Source organism: Petromyzon marinus, chromosome 39 (genome assembly GCF_048934315.1).
Source record: "Petromyzon marinus isolate PM22_M1 ecotype Great Lakes invasive population chromosome 39, UKy_Petmar_22M1.pri1.0, whole genome shotgun sequence".
Classification (NCBI taxonomy): domain Eukaryota; kingdom Metazoa; phylum Chordata; class Hyperoartia; order Petromyzontiformes; family Petromyzontidae; genus Petromyzon; species Petromyzon marinus.
The window spans coordinates 1,641,949-1,659,812 of record NC_133705.1 but is presented as its reverse complement, the minus strand read 5'-3'; the positions used below and the strand labels follow the sequence as shown (position 1 = coordinate 1,659,812).

General features: G+C 42.8%; 2 long non-coding RNA genes across 2 annotated transcripts in view; both read left to right on the top strand.

Moving 5' to 3' along the window:
• LOC142930451 (uncharacterized) overlaps nt 1–17,864 on the top strand; it is a 198,208-nt gene that overhangs the window by 9,005 nt on the left and 171,339 nt on the right. The window contains exon 2 of the long non-coding RNA XR_012946385.1: nt 1,580–1,671. This is a non-coding gene — a long non-coding RNA (uncharacterized LOC142930451). The remainder of the gene's footprint in view (nt 1–1,579; nt 1,672–17,864) is intronic.
• LOC142930450 (uncharacterized) lies at nt 9,799–12,822 on the top strand. The gene is made up of 2 exons (XR_012946384.1): nt 9,799–9,992; nt 10,801–12,822. It is a non-coding gene; the product is annotated as an uncharacterized LOC142930450 (long non-coding RNA).

The following is a 17,864-nucleotide window of genomic DNA, read 5'->3' as shown; positions in this document are numbered from 1 at the left end:
GTTCATGTATCAGTTGTAACCAGATCACTTCTAAAATGGTTTATATAGCTCTGTGGGGCTTACCTGGTAAATGACAAAATAGTTTAGTTGTAGTTTATTGTATGGGTGATTGGGTAGGTGGGTAGTTCGGTGCGTGGGTGGGTTAGAGGTTGAGTAGGTGGCAGGATGAGTGGGTGGGTGAGTAGATAAGTGGCTGGTGAGCATGTGGGTGGGTGAGTGCGTGAGTTATAGATTAAGTGGGTGGATGGGTCAGTGTGTGATTTGGGGCATGAATAGGTGAGTGGGTGGGTTAGTGGAGTGTTGAGTGAAGTGGGTCTTTGAGTTAGTGAGTGGGGGGTATGCAGGTGGGTTCGTAGGTAAGTGCTTAAGTGAGTGGCTGGGTGTGTTGATGAGTGAGTGGGTTTCGCGATTGAGTGGGTGCCAGGGTGATTGGGTTCATGAGCGCTTGGCTGGGTGTTTGAGTGGGTGGGTGGGAGGCTGAGTCAGAGTGGAGCGCCAGGGTAGCGGAATGTTAACTCCCTCGCCATTTGTATAGGACATCGTGGGTTCGATCCCGATCGTGACGCCTGTATATTTGGAGTTTGCATGTTCTCCCTGTGGTTGCATGGATTTTTCTCTGGGACCTCCGAGTTTTTCATGCATATTTAGAAATATACATTTAGAGGCTTTGGCTGCTATAAATGTCCACGTGATAAGCCACTTCTTTGAGCTATCATTTGTTTGCCACGTCGTTTCCGACAAGGATCTGTATAGCTCAGTGGGCCTTACCTGGTGAATTTAAAATAATTCAATTGTAGTTGAACTATTTTAAGTGAATAGGTGGATGAGTGGGTCGGTGGGTTGGTGAGTGGCTGGTTTAGTAAGTGAGAGGTTGGATGAGTGGGTCGGTGGGTTGGTGAGTGGCTGGTTTAGTAAGTGAGAGGTTGGATGAGTGGGTGGGTGGTTGAGTTGTTGGTTTAGAGATTCGGTACGTGGCAGGGTGAGTGAGTGGGTGGGTGGCTTTACGAGTAGGTGGGTGGGTGGATAAGTCAGAGAATGGGGCGCCATGGTGGCTATGAGATGTTAACTACCTCGCCTGGTATATTGAACTTCGTAGGTTCGATCCCGACCTTGACGCCTGCTGTATATTTGAAGTTTGCATGTTTTCCCCGTGGTCGTGCAGGTTTTTCTCCAGTTTCTCCAGTTTTTCCCTGCACATTTAGAAACATGAGTATTTTGAGCATTTGGCTGCTATAAATTTCCATGTGATAAGCTACTTCGTTAGGCTATCATTTGTGGCCAGGTCGGTTCTGAAAAATAGCTCTTGTAAAATAAAAAATGGTTTCATTTATAATCTACATAGGATTGACTTCCCAGGAAGTAACACACATTGTATAAACCCCAGAAGAATATTGTTTTGAGTCACCCAAACCAGAATGTGAACTGATATATTCGTATTTTCCAGCGAGGTTCTCGGCCACAGACCACCTGGACAAATATGATGTAGTTTAGGTTGCATATGAATTATTACTTGGGGTTTGTTGACATGATAAAGTTAATGTTTTCTTTGACAGGTCTATTGTGTTGTACACTCTGACAGGGGCTCAGGCTTGTTGGGGCAGCATCTGGCTGAAATGCACCTTCACAACAGGAAGATTGGAGAGAGGCTTCACAAGGAAGAGAAAACTATCGGTATTGAATCATGAAAATGTAAAACATGTGTAAAACTAGGCCCACTGATCCAACCCTAGCATCATGTCAACTATGTATTATGTTGACATTCCTTCGCACTGAGAGTAGGCATGCTAATCGGATCTAATGAATATGTGTAAACAAACACATTTCATACAGCTGTTTATTAATCGTAAAAATCAAGCGATTGAGCTGGTGAATGAGATAGACACATGCTGTCATTATTTCATACATGAACACAACCAGCCAGCCAGCGGTCATGATTTTCCACACCTAATCACATTCATCTCTTTGTTTTAGCCATCTTTGTGATGAAGGGAACTGTATTGTTCATGTGTGTGCAATGTACTTTTCAGAATATGAATTATGTTGGGTAATATATGAATTATGGCTATTAAAAGTATCTGTATTTAAGTCCATCAGGGCAAACTCTTCTGCAAAGGAGACTTAGAGCATTCAACATTGCGTCCCTTTATATTTTTGCTAATCGCAATTTTTTTCGATTTAAAGCTTTCATGACTGCAGGGATTCATATTCTTGGTTCTTTCGGTAAAGTCACGTGGAAGGGAAATAATAAAATAATACAAATAAAACATTATATAATAAAATTTTCACGAAGTTTCGGCCACAACGCAAGCAGCCGTCCTCAGGTGAAGAAACAGAGCTGTTGGAAAGACAGCGTCTTAATGAACACTGCCCAGTGTTCACTGCCCAGTGTTCATTAAGACGCTGTCTTTCCGACAGCTCTGTTTCTTCACCTGAGGACGGCTGCTTGCGTTGTGGCCGAAATGTCGTGAGAATTTTATTATATTATGTTTTATTTGTATTATTTCCCTTCTACTTGACTTTGCCAAAAGAACCAAGAATATAATCGCAATATGTTCAGGAGATAAATGTCAAGGTCTGCTAGCCAAAAGAAGGCTTTAGGAGAGAGTTCATGTAGTTTTGCTATTCATTCATTAAAGGGCAATACAGTAAATGCTAAAATAAATGTTTCCAGCTAATTTTTTTTATATACGCCAGATTTACAAGTCTGTAATGTACAGAAAATACCATGGTTGGCCAGACCATTGCTCGGCATCTGCATGTGGCTCCTGGGCAGTTCAAGTGTGGCTCTGCAGAGGCGCTGCTAATTTGTAACTCTTCAATTTAACTTTATATGAAGTGAGAACAATCTGGTATCGGAGGCAGGCCATGAGTACTCTCAGGGCACTCAGATTTCTAAACTCAAAATTCCACAGCCAGTCGACACGAGTCAAATTCTGTATGGCTAATCTTTATCTCTTGTGGCTCCCGCGGCCATCTGAAGATTATGGTATGCTGCTGGTAGGGTCAGGAAAGTTGGTCACCCTTGGTATATATCTGTATATGCGTTGATGATTTTGTGCAATGTTCAGCTGCTCCGTCACGACAGGGGTCCCAGTCAGTTTGACACTGCTAAATTAAGGTTCTCATGTGCTTTACAGATTTTGATAAAAATTTCAGTCTTGAATTTCTCCCAACAGGTATGGACCCTGGGCAGGAGGATGTAGAGTATGTGGGTTTCATACGGCTATATGCTGTGGTTACATTCCACATGTGATCTCCGCTTTAAAGTCATGAAACTGGTTGTAGCCCATTTAAATTTTAATATACCCGTTTAACACGTAGGCTTTCGCGGCCAATATCATCCATAATATCGTTTTTTTTTGGGTTAGATCGTTGAAATATAAATTTGTCGTTAATCCCGCCACCACCGACACAGCCAATTCGTAAGGTTTGTCACATAAACAGAACATTCCAATTCGTGAAGGGCTCACAAGTGACATCATCACATCTATCCCTCCAAGGAATGAAACAGGAGGATTTCTCTACGAATTTGGCTGTCCACCTAATGATGATAGTTGTTATTACTGGCGAAACGTCATACTCAGATTGTAAATGTTGTGGATTTTCCCTCCAACACTTCGGTTTGCTGTACTAGTAGCGGATTGGCATGTTCCGTTTACGTGACAACCTTACTAATTGGCTGTTAGGTGGTGCTAGGTTTAACGGCTCATTTATTTTTATGCGATCTAACCCAGAAAAAACTATATTATAGATTTAATATACCCTTTTGTTGAAGGACAGCCTGGGTGACCAAAGTTTTATAGGAACGGCAATAATGTTTACTTGATTAAATTAGTTTTATCATGGAGCGGTGAAATCAGCTGTTGTTCAGATGTCAGTCTAATTAGTATTACATCGTAGAAATATGAGAGTCCTTTGTGTAATAGTCTATTAACCACTGATGATGGTAACATTGGTTTAAGGTTACATTTTAAGAAGAACTAGATTGACTTACATTTTATCTTGCATAAGTACACAAATTTATAAAACAATATATTTGATTAAAGAATGCATATATTTTCTTCCATTGCACACAGTTGTACCATTGATAACAGGGCAAACAGTTACAACTGACATCACCAGATGTCACTCAAGTTCCCTGAGAGATCGATCTTGCATAACCAGTGTTCACATAATCAGTTATGTTTTCGCTAATTACCAATTACACTCAGCCGGGTATGACAGACTTGTATGAATGTATGTTGAACTTCCTTTCCACCGTACATAGCCAACCGTGCTAAGCGGAGGTGCGGGAATTAAGCGCAGAACCTATCGTTAGGATCAATGCTGTTGTAATTTTTTATGAGGATATCAATTGGTGGCTAAAATGAGATGTTCAAAGACTACAGCATGATAATCGGTACATAACATGAGTGTCGAATTATGTCTTAAGAATTACCCAGCCATTTGTACGTAAAATTCAACGTTTCTGGGTGACATCGTAAGTCCGTGTTCTTCATTGCAAGGCCCGCGGGCCGGTGGCAGTCCCTGGTGTCCTTTTTACTGCGACCCCTGACGTGCAGTCCCCGACAATACACACAAGTGAAAACACCCCATCATGCTGTCAAACCCCCCAATGGTTTCAAATGTGAGATGGCTCTTTCACTGATAATGTCTTATTCGCGAAAGTGGCCCCCCTCCGAAAATGAGTGAATATCACTGTTTTAGGTCAAGGATTGGCCAAATAAAGTAGGTATTATTTTTTGATTTAAAGCTTTCGTGACTGCAGTAATTCATATTCTTAGTTTTTTCGGTAAAGTCACGTTGAAGAGAAACAACAAAATAACAAAATATATATAAAACAATAAAAAATTCTCACGACGTTTCGACCATAACTCAAACGGTCATCATCAGGTGTGTCGGTTTGCATAAATTTATTTTGAAAACGGCATCTTTATTTATTTATATAAAAATAACGTTTGCGTCACGCGCAACGATTGGCTGTTTGCCAGGACTAGTCCATCTATTTTTTGAAAAGAGGAGGGGGGAGACGAAATTTGTTTTTATGTATGCTGTCTGAAAGCCACTGTAAGCGTGAACAATCAATCAAGAACTGAAATGATTTATCAAATCTTTCCAATGATTGCTAAGATAGAATCCATCTTCTCGGTTGAAATTGTCTCTGTGTTTGTATATGTGGATAGCCTCATGAACGAATCTCTCATGGAAGCCAGATGGCTTACAAAGAACCTCCGTCTTGGAAAAGTCAATGGCATGTGAGCCTACTGAATTAGAACAATGATCTGCTACGGCCGAGGTGTTGGTCCTACCGTGTTTAAGGTCTGCTTTATGTTCACGAATGCGGTCCGAGATATGGCGTTTGGTTTCTCCAATGTAACTACTACCACAGAGGCAACTTAGTTTGTAGACACCAGGGTATTGTATGTCCGGAATCACATCTTTTACAGACGGAACCAGATCACGGATTTTATGTAATGTGTTGAAACGGACCTGGATCTTGTGTTTATTCAAGATTTTGGAGATCTTTTTTGTGATCCCAGCAATGTAGGGTAAAGTGATGGTTTTGAAAGGCTCCTCAAGAGGGTTCTTCTTCATGGTTTGAGTGATAGCTTTGCGGATTGTATAGTCGGAGTAACCATTAGCCCTAAGAGCTTGGTGTACGTGCTTGAGTTCACTGCTTATGTGTTCCTGGTCGGATATGCATTGGGCTCTATGATACAAAGTCTTGATGAGAGAATTCTTCTGTGATGGATGGTGGTGGGAATCCGGTTTCAGATAAGCATCCGTATGGGTAGCTTTCCTGTAGACAGAGTGGCTCATTGAACCATCAGGTCTCTTTTTAATTAGGACATCCAAAAAAGGTATCTTGCCATCTATTTCGACTTCCATGGTAAATCTGATGGCTGGGTGTATGGAATTGATGTGGTCGAAGAATTGGTCTAGAGCAGGCCGGCCATGTGGCCAGATGACAAAAGTGTCATCCACGTACCTCTTCCATAAGGTTGGGCGCAGAGTGGCAGTCTGGATGGCGTCAGTCTCAAATTTCTCCATGAAAATGTTAGCTATAACTGGAGAAAGGGGGGAGCCCATTGGGGTGCCCTCAGTTTGTTTGTAGAAAGTTCCATTCCAAGTGAAGTATGTATTGGTTAAACAGTGTCTCACCAGGGGGGGTACCTCAGTGTTTAGTCCTTGATGAACCAAGTCTTCAATGATTGCAATGGTGTCAGGTACAGGAACCTTGGTGAATAAGGAAACTACATCAAAACTGACAAGCAGGTCGTCTGGGGACAGGGAAATACCCTTGATTGTTGATACCAGGTGAGTAGAATTTTGTACCGCAGAGGTGGTCTTTCCAGTGAAAGGACGCAGGATTTCAGACAAAAAACGAGCTAGTTTGTAGGTGGGGAAGCTGATAGTAGAGACTATGGGACGAAGAGGTGTATCAACTTTATGTATTTTTGGTAAGCCGTATAATCTTGGTGGCCTGGCAGCAGAAGGTTTCAATGAAAACTGTTTAGATTGATCAATTAATGCGGTTGAATCAGAAATTATTTTGTTGGTTTGTGTGACGAGGCTGTTGGTGGGATCTCTTTTTATTTTTGTATAACTACCATCGTCGAGTAATTCTTTAATTTTGTTGTTGTATTCTATTTTATCCATGATAACAGTAGCATTGCCTTTGTCAGCTGAGAGAACTACAATATCATTCCTCTTTTTTAATTTATATAATTCAAAACGCTCATTTTTGCTGAGGTTGCTAGCTGGCATCTTAGCGTTTTTGAGGGTTGCAGCGATTTCAGATCTTGCTACGTCTGCAGCGATGTGACCCAGGCCCCTGAGAGCAACGTCTACTTGGGCAATTATATCATTAACTGGTATGTGTTTAGGTGTGACTGCAAAGTTTAGACCTTTAGCTAAAACGGATTTCAGACCATCGGAAATAGAACTGTTACTGCGATTAATTACGACTTTATTAACGTCTAACTTTTTGGTGTGTGGGTCCGGTCTTTTGTTGAATAGGAGGTTAAATTTGGAAATCAGGTTTTCCTTACATTTGGTCGACATAGTAGCAGCTGAAGAGGCAGTCATATTGTCTACATGTTCCCAATCCGATGTGGACATTATTGCCGTCAATGATAAGTGTGATTTGTAGAGTGTCTTGTCTAACTGATCTAGTTCTGTGCGTATAAGTCTGATTTTTTCTGAGATAAGAGCTAAGCTAGTTTTGAAAAGAATTCGTTTCGCATTAGAAGAAGTTACAGTAGCAGAGGTGAGTGTAAATGCGATTGGTATTACCCCAATCGCATTTACACTCACCTCTGCTACTGTAACTTCTTCTAATGCGAAACTAATTCTTTTCAAAACTAGCTTAGCTCTTATCTCAGAAAAAATCAGACTTATACGCACAGAACTAGATCAGTTAGACAAGACACTCTACAAATCACACTTATCATTGACGGCAATAATGTCCACATCGGATTGGGAACATGTAGACAATATGACTGCCTCTTCAGCTGCTACTATGTCGACCAAATGTAAGGAAAACCTGATTTCCAAATTTAACCTCCTATTCAACAAAAGACCGGACCCACACACCAAAAAGTTAGACGTTAATAAAGTCGTAATTAATCGCAGTAACAGTTCTATTTCCGATGGTCTGAAATCCGTCTTAGCTAAAGGTCTAAACTTTGCAGTCACACCTAAACACATACCAGTTAATGATATAATTGCCCAAGTAGACGTTGCTCTCAGGGGCCTGGGTCACATCGCTGCAGACGTAGCAAGATCTGAAATCGCTGCAACCCTCAAAAACGCTAAGATGCCAGCTAGCAACCTCAGCAAAAATGAGCGTTTTGAATTATATAAATTAAAAAAGAGGAATGATATTGTAGTTCTCTCAGCTGACAAAGGCAATGCTACTGTTATCATGGATAAAATAGAATACAACAACAAAATTAAAGAATTACTCGACGATGGTAGTTATACAAAAATAAAAAGAGATCCCACCAACAGCCTCGTCACACAAACCAACAAAATAATTTCTGATTCAACCGCATTAATTGATCAATCTAAACAGTTTTCATTGAAACCTTCTGCTGCCAGGCCACCAAGATTATACGGCTTACCAAAAATACATAAAGTTGATACACCTCTTCGTCCCATAGTCTCTACTATCAGCTCCCCCACCTACAAACTAGCTCGTTTTTTGTCTGAAATCCTGCGTCCTTTCACTGGAAAGACCACCTCTGCGGTACAAAATTCTACTCACCTGGTATCAACAATCAAGGGTATTTCCCTGTCCCCAGATGACCTGCTTGTCAGTTTTGATGTAGTTTCCTTATTCACCAAGGTTCCTGTACCTGACACCATTGCAATCATTGAAGACTTGGTTCATCAAGGACTAAACACTGAGGTACCCCCCCTGGTGAGACACTGTTTAACCAATACATACTTCACTTGGAATGGAACTTTCTACAAACAAACTGAGGGCACCCCAATGGGCTCCCCCCTTTCTCCAGTTATAGCTAACATTTTCATGGAGAAATTTGAGACTGACGCCATCCAGACTGCCACTCTGCGCCCAACCTTATGGAAGAGGTACGTGGATGACACTTTTGTCATCTGGCCACATGGCCGGCCTGCTCTAGACCAATTCTTCGACCACATCAATTCCATACACCCAGCCATCAGATTTACCATGGAAGTCGAAATAGATGGCAAGATACCTTTTTTGGATGTCCTAATTAAAAAGAGACCTGATGGTTCAATGAGCCACTCTGTCTACAGGAAAGCTACCCATACGGATGCTTATCTGAAACCGGATTCCCACCACCATCCATCACAGAAGAATTCTCTCATCAAGACTTTGTATCAATAAGCCCAATGCATATCCGACCAGGAACACATAAGCAGTGAACTCAAGCACGTACACCAAGCTCTTAGGGCTAATGGTTACTCCGACTATACAATCCGCAAAGCTATCACTCAAACCATGAAGAAGAACCCTCTTGAGGAGCCTTTCAAAACCATCACTTTACCCTACATTGCTGGGATCACAAAAAAGATCTCCAAAATCTTGAATAAACACAAGATCCAGGTCCGTTTCAACACATTACATAAAATCCGTGATCTGGTTCCGTCTGTAAAAGATGTGATTCCGGACATACAATACCCTGGTGTCTACAAACTAAGTTGCCTCTGTGATAGTAGTTACATTGGAGAAACCAAACGCCATATCTCGGACCGCATTCGTGAACATAAAGCAGACCTTAAACACGGTAGGACCAACACCTCGGCCGTAGCAGATCATTGTTCTAATTCAGTAGGCTCACATGCCATTGACTTTTCCAAGACGGAGGTTCTTTGTAAGCCATCTGGCTTCCATGAGAGATTCGTTCATGAGGCTATCCACATATACAAACACAGAGACAATTTCAACCGAGAAGATGGATTCTATCTTAGCAATCATTGGAAAGATTTGATAAATCATTTCAGTTCTTGATTGATTGTTCACGCTTACAGTGGCTTTCAGACAGCATACATAAAAACAAATTTCGTCTCCCCCCTCCTCTTTTCAAAAAATAGATGGACTAGTCCTGGCAAACAGCCAATCGTTGCGCGTGACGCAAACGTTATTTTTATATAAATAAATAAAGATGCCGTTTTCAAAATAAATTTATGCAAACCGACACACCTGATGATGACCGTTTGAGTTATGGTCGAAACGTCGTGAGAATTTTTTATTGTTTTATATATATTTTGTTATTTTGTTGTTTCTCTTCAACGTGACTTTACCGAAAAAACTAAGAATAGGTATTATTTGCTTATGTTTTTAAATGTCTGTAATAAAACTATATTTATGCCACCAGCTGAATGAGTGGCAGGAGGACTGGGTGACGTTCTTCTCACGGCAGCGACTGCAGCTTCAGCTGGACATGATAGAGAAGGACTACGGTGAACGGGAAACCCGCGAGCTCTGGTCTCGGCTTCAGGTTCGTAAGCCGTTTCACTCTCGCCCTTAACCCTTTACCGTTCCGAGACGACTGCTCATTTCAGAATGGGTCTCGTTCACCACCGAATCTCGGAACGCGCAAGCGGTTCAGCGGTAATTTTATTTAGAGAGGCATAGCGCCGTTGTTTTTAAAGACATTGTACACGCCACAGAGCACCGTAGCGACAGGACAGCACTCTATTATAGCTGGTACCAAACTGTGCTACACACCTTCCCGCACGGCCTTGTGGGATCCTCGGTACCGATAAAGTTATTTAATATTTACTTCCTATTACGTTCCGATGACGTACACGAGATTCAGCGGTGAATGGGATGCACCCCGCAACTTGCAGTCATCTCGGAGCAGGAAAGAGTTAATACATGCAGCAGTGTAGTTCATCATGTGCACAAAGGTAAAGTGGTGTTTCACACGCAGGCTTTCGCGACCAATATTATTCATGATAAAGTTTTTTTTGGCTTAGATCGCGTAAGTGTAAATGCGTCGTACACCCACATCCACCCAACACAGCCCATTAGTAATGTTTCTGACATGAACAGAACGTGCCATTTATGTTATTGCTCGGCACTCTGGTGTGTTAGAGAGGAAACGCAGAACATTTTCAAACGAGTACGACCTTTAGCTGGTGATTACAACCAGCATCATCAAGCAATTGCCAGAAGCGTTCTGACTTCTGGCAATTGCCTAATGGCAATTGGAGTGGGTGTACGACGCATGTAAATTTATGCGATCTAACTCGAAAAAAACGTTATCATGAATAAAATGGTGTTGTTTTTTGCGTGGTGTGCAGCTTCGGTTGGGGGATTTTTTCCGGGACGTAGAGGTGGTTCCGGCACTGCTCCACGGTGACCTATGGACTGGGAACGCTGCAGAGATAAATGAAGGGCCCGTCATCTTTGACCCAGCCTCCTTCTATGGGCACTCGGAGTACGAGCTTGCCATCGCTGGGTAAGAAAAAACTACAAACAACCAAAACAATAGCAGCAACTGCCGTTCACTGCCCTGTCTGTGGCATGCAAGGTTCATTCGTATAACCTCAGTGTGGCAAGGGCTGGCTCATTAAATAAATAACAGAGACCAGGTAGAGTTGTGGTTGAGATGTCTACATGCTGAGGTCTCCACCCTCTCTATTTGCTAACTTACAAAGATTCATCCTTCCTTGCTAAGGCTTTTTGGGCAAATCCTGTTAAAGCTGATACGGTGCACAAAACAATAGTGGAACGATAAAACTCTTACTTATCCACGGCACTTGAGGATGCTTGAATGTTCCAAAAACACAGTTTGTCGAACAAGGAACCCCTGGTTCAGAGACAAGTTGCCACTGATGTGCTTTACCAGAAATCCAAGCTGAAGATAATTCATTACACGTCAAATGGAATTCAAACCCTCAGAGCTGGGATATGCTTCAGTGAACAAAAACACATTTGACATGATGTTTACTGTGCAGCCATTGGTGACCAAGTTGAGACCACAGCATTCCTGCCCTCAATTCGCAGGAACGTTTGTTGATAGATGGCTCACTGAATTTTGAACGGAGGACCTCAATGGCATTGGGTCGGTGCTCTGACATTGAAATTAACCTCGAGCCACTCAATTTTCTGCATTACGTTGAATTTGTGAAAATGTTGTTCATTGTTATGTTGTTCGTGCTGGAACAGCAGCATTGTAAGATTTTGAATGTTTGGTGTTGTTTGGGTACAGGATGTTCCAGGAGCTTTAGCTCCACGCTTCACTCATCCTACCACGCTCTCATCCCAAAGTCACAAGGCTTCGGCAAGAGCCAGAAGCGCTAGCAACTCTTCCACTACCTGAACCACTGGAATCACTTTGGGACAGGATACCGAGGGTCATCCATCTCCACCATGCGCAGTCTCCTCAAGTGAATGAACGGTGCAGGAAATCGTGGGCTATGGTGTATGACTATAAAAATTCTTATCGGCCATGATATACATTGTTGAATAAAGGCCTTCCCTAAGCCACCACTTAGGCATTCCACGTGAGGGTGACCGGGGGTCCCTTTGTTCCACATCCTGGCCGTGATCTCCACGCGAAAACTGGGTCAGTTAATGTCCGAATCAGAATCTTTAATTAGGCTGGACGAATCTGATGAGCTATAAAGCTCTTTTTTTCACATATGTCCAGTCGGGGCGAGTCAGAAAGTTACAACAACAAACAACAGTACAAACAGATGGGAGGGCAAAGTAAAGGAATGCGAAGCAAATTTTGACTTAAAACTTTCGTGACTGCAGGAAATCATATTCTTGGTTCTTTCGGTAAAGTCACGTAAACAACAAACAAAAACAATAAAATAAAGATCGCTTGTGTTGCGATTGAAACGTCCTGGGTTTTTTGCTTTTATTATTTTCAATTGATTTTTTGGGGGTTATTTATTTTTTTATTTTTTTATTTCATTTGAATTTTATTTCTTGTTTTCTATTTACGTGACTTTACCGAAAGAACCAAGAATATGAACGCTAACCAAGTCATGAAAAAAAAATATATAAGAGTTCAAATTGCATTAGAGCATCAATTCCTGCCAAATTTTTTTATCACCAAATGCCATTTTGGGCAATGCAGCATAACAAAAACAATCCCAGATGTTTGGCTAGTACCAGTTACAGTGTATGTTTTTGTTGTTGTTTTGCTATGGGAGTAAACCCATGCAGAGAAAGGGACCAGAATTAGGAAAGCGAAGCCAGGCACTCCTTCAGAAGATGCCATGCACGGGCGTGTCCACTGCACCACCCTGACGCCCAAACAAATGGAATTCAAATAATCTACAATACTGGCAAATAAACCCTATTAGTATCAACCGAATGTCTGGACAATCTGACCCCCTCTACACAAGCAACAGCTGAGAGTCAACGCTGTGATGTTGTGCGATTGGTGCAAGCGACCCATCGTTGTGTTTTAATGTTGAGCGGTTAAACTTGCACTGTTGTGGGGTGAGGTCAAGGCCGATGGCTGCTTCCAGCGGTGTCAAGATGAGCGTTTTGAAGAGGCTCGCGAAGGATGATACTTGGCAGTTGGGTGCAGTCTCCCTCCATTAACAACAGAGGGCAGAGGAGCGACGCTCACAACAATTGGCTGAGCACTGGGCGTATACAACGCATGAAGTCGGCAGCAAGTTTATCTCAGGGAGTTGACCCGCACACGACAACTGGGTCTGTCCCGCGTGTTCACGCTATAATGCGGCTGCCTTCATTTAGGGAACGCGCACCGCCATAAGGCGACTTGTGAGCGGTCGACGCCGAACTACTTTCTTGAGCTGCGCGGTTGAGCGAGACGAGACGGTAACGCGGCGGCGTCCCCTCAAGTTATTTGTAACCCAATTCTGACTGCGCTTGGACATTCATTACGGGGGAAATAGTTTTCGCTTAATGCGGCACTTTTCAGGAACGCATCTACTGCGTTAAACGAGGACCCGTCGTACAGGTGCTGTGCACACTGTACTCGGAATCAAAATCTGTTTTGACCCTGGAGAAATCCGAAGCGCTATCAAGCTCTCACTCACAGGTGTCCAGTAAGAGGCGGTGGGGGGGTCACCAAGTGACACGCAGCTTGACCGTGGAGTAGACCGCGAGGACGCCAAAGTCGCCTAGGCAACGCCGCCCCCCTCTGGCTCTGCCTGCCTCGCTCTGTGCACGTGAGGTGCCAACCACGTGACGCGGGCCACTGCGCGCGTTGCGTCACCGCTCACCGTGGGGGGCCCCTCCGCTACGTCCACATTGTACAGTCGCACATTCTTTAATAGTCACACTCTTAATCATGTTTATGGTCATCGTCATTAAAGGTGAGTTTAATAATAATACCACTACTACACAATGTGTGCATTAATATATACGGCATGAATAAAACGCACCTGTAAATATCCTAAGTAAGTTTGACCTGACATTATTGCACAACAATTGCCCAGCCACCGTGGGATGTTTATCCTCCAATGTGTATCTGGCTCTGACCTGACTTATATAAAAGTGCAGCTCTGCAATTGCTTGGTCACACCACCGCTGGTGAAATGACCTTCATGAGAGCAAACTCTTTTCGAGTATTTGGTCTACTTTTCCATATAACAATAGGTTTTACCCTTTCTGGCAATACAACAGGTGTTAAGATGTTAAAACACCAAACAGAATCCTTATTCAAGGAATCCTGTCTGCATTAACCACACGTACTTGTGGTGAACATGCAAACATGCTCTGATAATATATGCATTGTCTTTGAAACTGATTAGTCCACACCAGGAAGGTCCCATATTCTACTTTTCCACGTTGACCAGGTGTGTTGGAAGAGCCGGCTGAAAGCCACACTTGGCTGCATCACACGTGACTTGCCGATCAGCTAACTGTGGTGTACCCATTTAGCGACCTCTGGTCTGTGAGTTCAGTTTACTAACCATTAACAGCATGGCAGCTTTCTAATTGGCTTGTGTGACAATTAACCCATGTCATTATCTCTTGCACAGCCTGAAATAAGTTTTGGCGTCAGGGATGGAAATTATGACTCACCCACCTGCACCTGCCTTGTGCTCCCAGACACCTAAGGACCTTACTACCGCTGTGAGAAATTGACGGGCGTAGACTGCTGCATGGCGATGATGTATTCACGTCGTTCCTGCTGTTTTCCTCTTTTGCTAGGTGATGCAATTGGTGTGCCAACACCTCCAGATGCAGTTCCTGAAGGACGTGGGCATTCGGGACATGTTCGTTTTGCCTGTGATGAATGAGTTTGTCCAAACACACAGGGAAGTCAGCCTGTTCATCGAGGTGCGTTTCCCATGTTTATTTCACTCGATTGGTCGTCTGTTTGCAAGGTCATGCTCTGCCCAGAGGTCACCCACTGAGATTTTTTTAATCGTAACATTACCGTCACTTGGGTTTGGCGATCGATTCAACGGGGCAAAAATATTTGTAAGAAGCGTAAACATGGCAACGTGATCATTGTCAGACCACGGAGGACCTTCAGAATGCCGAGTATGATCTTTAAATTGATCCTGGACTCGTTCGGGGGATATTTGAACAATTTGAATATTGGGGCGATATCGTCTTGCTACGGGTCTGGGTGAGAAGTCTCCCAGCGGTTTTTTGAGTCCATGATCGAGATTTTTGGGTTAGAGCACGTAAACATGCACTCAATAATACACTAAATATGCACTATTTATTTATGTATACAGTGAGGGAAAAAAGTATTTGATCCCCTGCTGATTTTGTACGTTTGCCCACTGACAAAGAAATTATCAGTCTATAATTTTAATGGTAGGTTTATTTGAACAGTGAGAGACAGAATAACAACAACAAAATCCAGAAAAAACGCATGTCAAAAATGTTATATATTTGACCCCCTCTCAATCAGAAATAAATTAGGTTAGCTTTACATTTGACTGACAGTGAATCAGCAGAAGAAGCAGTCATGTTGTCAATGTAATTCCAATCAGAAGGTGACATTTTTTTGTGTTAACATTAAATGAGCTTGTAGGAGAGTCCTGTCTAAAGTATCGAGTTCAAATCGGAGTAGCCTTATCCTCTCTGAGATTTAAGATAGGCTGGCCTTAAACAGAATCTGTTTAGAATTCGGAGAAGATACAGCAGAAGAAGTGAGTGTGAAAGCGATGGGTATTACCTTGTGATCGCGGCATCTTTTGAGGAAGGTCAGCGTCTCGATGAGCTGTGACTTCTTGTCCCGTTGTCTGTTAAAAGCTCTAACAGATAGGTGAAAGCCCTCCCCGTAGAGGTTATCAATTCTAGATTTAAAGCTTTCGTGACTGCAAGGATCCATACTCTTTGGTTCTATTCGGTAAAGTCACGTAGGTAAATAATAAAACAACAATAATCACGACGTTTCGGCCACAACACAAGCGGCCTTCATCAGGTGAAGGAACCAGGCTGTCTCGAGGACAGCGCTGGAGTGAAACACAGCCACGCTCAGACCGCGACCGTTAAGCTGTGTGCGAGGAAACAAGGTGCCTTGACAAAGGAATTAGCATAAAAATTAGCATTTGATTGGCCGACTTAGCATGATGAACGGTGTAGAGGTGGTGTACATATGGGTGCACATGCCGGTTGGTGCGGATTGGAATCACATAGCCAACATGACTGCTTCTTCTGCTGATTCATTGTCAGTCAAATGTAAAGCTAACCTGATTTCTAAATTCAACCAGCTATTAAAGAAGAACCCAGTTCCACATATAACAAAACTCGACGTCAACTAAATCGTCATTAATCAGAGTAGCACGCCGATTTCGGACAATCTGAAAACAGTACTGGCTAGGGGACTGAATTTTGCTGTCACCCCAAAACACATACCAGTAGATGATATCATCTCTCAGGTCGATGTAGCCCTCAAAGGCGTGGGACACATCCAAGCAGACGTTGCGAGAGCTGAAATAGCCACTATTCTTAAGAATGCTAAGAAACCCATTAGTAACATCAGCAAAAATGAACGCTTTGAACTCGCGAATTTAAATAAACAGAAGTGATATAGTCATCCTCTCAGCCGATAAAGGCAACGCTACTGGTATTATGGATAAAGATTCATACAACAACAAAATCCAGAATCTGCTCAACGATGGAAGTTACTCAAAAATTAAAAATGACCCTACCAATAGCCTAGCGATAAAAACCAACAAGATCATCACAAGTTCGACCTCCCTAATCGACCCAACTAAACGTCCCTCCCTAAAACCTTCTGCTGCAAGACCCCCTAAATTCTATGGTCTTCCCAAGATTCATAAAGAAGGCACCCCACTACGACCCATCGTATCCACGATCAACTGTCCTACCTATAGACTAGCCCATTTTCTGTCAGATACCTTGCTGCCTTTCACTGGCAAGACCGCCTCAGCAGTACTTAACTCAGCCCAATTGGTCTCTATGGTCAAAGACGTTGTACTCTCCCCTGATGATATTCTTGTCAGCTTCGATGTGGTCTTTTTGTTCACCAAGGTCCCAGTACCTGATACCATTGAAATAATTGAAAATTTGGTCCAACATGGACTAGACCCCGATACACCTGCACTGGTTAGGCACTGCCTCACCAATACCTACTTTACTTGGAATGGCTCCTTCTACAAACAAAATAAGGGTACCCCCATGGGATCCCCCTTGTCACCAGTAATAGCCAATATTTTCATGGAGAAATTTGAATCAGATGCCATCCAGACTTCCACCCTCAGACCTTCCCTTTGGAAGAGATATGTGGATGACACTTTCGTCATTTGGCCACATGGCCTCCCAGCTCTGAACCTTTTCCTACACCACATCAATTCCAGACATCCCGCCATCAAATTCACCATGGAAGTGGAGAAAGATGGCAAGCTACCATTCTTAGATGTTCTGTTTGAGAGGAGACCTGATGGCTCATTGGGGCATTTTGTCTACAGGAAACCCACCCACACAGATTCCTACTTGAAACCTGATTCCCACCACCACCCAGCCCAAAAGAATTCTTTCAACAAAACTTTATACCATAGGGTTCATTGCATTTCGGACCAACACCACCTGACCAGTGAATTAAAAACATGTACAACTGGCCCTCAAAAGGAATGGATATTCTGACCGTACCAACCGCCAAGCTGTTTCTCCCTCCATACAGAAACAACCACTTGATACTCCGGTCAAAACCATCACATTATCATATATAGCAGGCGTTACAAAAAGATTTCCAAAATTCTAAACAAACACAAGATCCTGGTCCGGTTCAATACAGTAGACAAAATTCGTGATCTGATCACATCCATGAAGGATGTCATTCCTGACTTACAGTACCCCGGGGTTTACAAATTGAGTTGTACCTGCGGTGATTGCTATATCGGGGAGACAAAGCGACATGTCTCTGGCCGAATTCGCGAGCACAAATCAG